The 2,500-nt window shown below is 51.1% G+C and overlaps 1 long non-coding RNA gene and 1 pseudogene across 2 annotated transcripts in view; both read left to right on the top strand.

The window, feature by feature from the left end:
* Positions 1-785, top strand: part of LOC119571543 — a 3,715-nt gene extending 2,930 nt beyond the window's left edge. For both annotated transcript variants that reach the window (XR_005228607.1, XR_005228606.1), the window contains 2 exons: positions 268-320; positions 725-785. This is a non-coding gene — a long non-coding RNA (uncharacterized LOC119571543). The remainder of the gene's footprint in view (positions 1-267; positions 321-724) is intronic.
* A 43-nt stretch (positions 786-828) lies between these two features.
* The window catches only part of LOC119571542, a 2,472-nt pseudogene continuing 800 nt past the window's right edge, over positions 829-2,500 (top strand).

Here is a 2,500-nt window from a genome sequence, read left to right on the forward strand (position 1 = left end):
CTCTCTCTCTCTCTCTCTCTCTCTCTCTCTCTCTCTCTGTGCTGTGTGGTGCAGCGGTAGCGGTCTCGTCTAGCAATCTTGCTGACCTGCGCTCAAATCCCTCGCCGCCAGTGGATGGCAACCCCGGCCATTCCTTGCACACAGGGGTCATTTAGAAGCAAATTGAAACAGGCGGTATGTCACACCAAGAATATCCATTGTTAACAAACCAAACCTCTCCTCTCCTACACAACCTCCTACACTTACCGTCTTTGTCCTCGCTGCCAGGTCGTGGGCGGCCGAGAGCGAGGATCATCTGCTGTCGTCGGCGAGTCGGACGGGTGAGTAGCAAGGGGAGGACGTGAGAATGATCAGATGAGGAGGATGGTGATGGTGATAGTGATGGTCATGATGATGGCGAAGGTGATGGTGATGATGGGTGGTGGTGGCGATATGGATAATGGTAGCATCAGTGATAATAATAATGATGATGGTGTTAGTGATAAGGATAAGGATAATGACGACGGTGATAAGGACAAGGAAGCAACAGTGATAATGATGATACTTACGATGACATTGACAGCAGCGTTAGCAATACTAATGACGGGATACCTCCCTCCCTTCCCCCTCCCCTTCTCATTCCTCCCCCTCCCCTCTCACCTCCTCCTCCTCCCCTTCCCACCCCTCCTCCTCTTACCCCTCCTCCTCTCACCCTCCCTCTCGCCCTCCTCCCCCTCCCCACCAGCAAAAACCCGCCGGTGTGGAACGTGGCCGTCTGTGGCCCCGCCCTGTACTACTACCACTGGACGCCGCCGACCGCCTCATCGAGTGGGTCGAGGCCTGCGGGCGATGGGCGTGGCCAAGGTCTTCCTGTACGAGACCGACGTCCCGCCAGAAGATCCGGGTCCTGCGCCACTACGAGAAGGGCGACTTCGTGCAGGTGCTGCCGTTCACGTACCCGCCGCCCTACTCGAACCACCCGGCGATGCGCAGGTCGGTCTGCCTCCTGCTCCTCCTCCTCCTCCTGGGCGTTGATGGGCAGTCTGTTTTGCTTCTAACACCCCCTCCCCCCCTATGTGCAAGGAATGGCCGGGGTTACCATCCACTGGCGGGCGGTGTGGGAACTGAACGCGGGTCAGCGAGATTGCTAGCGGTCTCCTCTGGCAGTCTTGCTGACCTGCGTTCAATTCCCGCACCGCCCGACGGTGGATGTAACCCCGGCCATTCCTTCCTCACAGGGGGTAATTTAGAAGCAAAACAGCAGCCTGTCAAATGTAATAAATGGAATTAAGTAGATTATTTATTTATCTATTTGTTTATTGTCATATTTACGCTTCGATGGGGGCTTCTCACTTCCGCCTGTGGGGCTGAGAGTACGGGGTGGGGGTGGGGGGGCAGGGGCAGATACTTGGAAACGATGGATTTTGTTCATAGTGTCTGCTAGAGAAAAGTGTGGTCATTAACTCTTCCCTCTTCCTCCACCCTCTCCCTCCCCTCATACCCTCCCCACGCACAGGCTCTGGGCGAGCTCCGAGACCAAGAAGATGTACGCACTCGAGAACATCTATTTCAGCGACTGCGTGTTGAGGCACATGCACGAATACCGTTTTCATCGCCCACTTTGACACGGACGAGATCCTATCCTGCTGCGCCACGAGACTCTGCCACAGCTGTTGGCGACCTGCTCAGGTGGGGCCCCAGTAGATATAAGTGTTTATAAGTACCTGGGCACGGATACTCTGGTATTTTGTTGTGGAGTATCTTCATATAAGTTTCTATAAGCACTTAAACACGAAAGCCCTAGTAATTTACAGTCAGTGAACTAAGTATAGTATCTGTAGTACCCTGAGACGAATAGTATTTTGTATTATTTAGTGTTTTGTTTTTATTACTTTATTTTGTTTTATGTGACTATTGGACATTTGCGTGACTGCGCTTTCGTGACTGTGTCTGTATTATTGTGTGTATTGTGCGTGTTGCATCAGATATATGTGTCTGTGAGTAAAAGCAACAAATGAGAGAACGACTCACCCTTTCCCTCGCCCTCCCACAGGTCCTACCCGGGGTTGGTCGTCCCTGCCTTCGCTCTGCAGTCGAACTTATTTTACGACGACCTCCCCCCCACAGAGGAAGCCCAAGATATCCCTACCACCCTGTGGGTCCTCAGACACACGCTTAGGTTCAAGAAGGACGAGCCCCAGGACACGAGAAACACGAAGCCCATTTTTGACATGGACGTGACTCGAGGGGCCTTTTCCCACGCCCAGGTCACCTGCGTCGATGTCATTGGTAAAGACGACTTTTTCTCTCTTTTGTCTTTGCAATATTCGGGATTTGCGTATAAATCTATACTATTTTGGTGCTAATTCATTGAGCTCTGTGTATAATTCTTTTTTTATCTCATTAATTTCTTTGTTTGTTTTGCATTCCTCGACTAATTTGAATGGCCAACCAGTATCTGTAAAGAAATCTTTCTAACCAATACACATATGCTATTCTGATGTTTTACTTGTTTTTTTTT

The sequence above is a fragment of the Penaeus monodon genome, unplaced genomic scaffold (genome assembly GCF_015228065.2).
Source record: "Penaeus monodon isolate SGIC_2016 unplaced genomic scaffold, NSTDA_Pmon_1 PmonScaffold_675, whole genome shotgun sequence".
Taxonomy (NCBI): Eukaryota; Metazoa; Arthropoda; class Malacostraca; order Decapoda; family Penaeidae; genus Penaeus; species Penaeus monodon.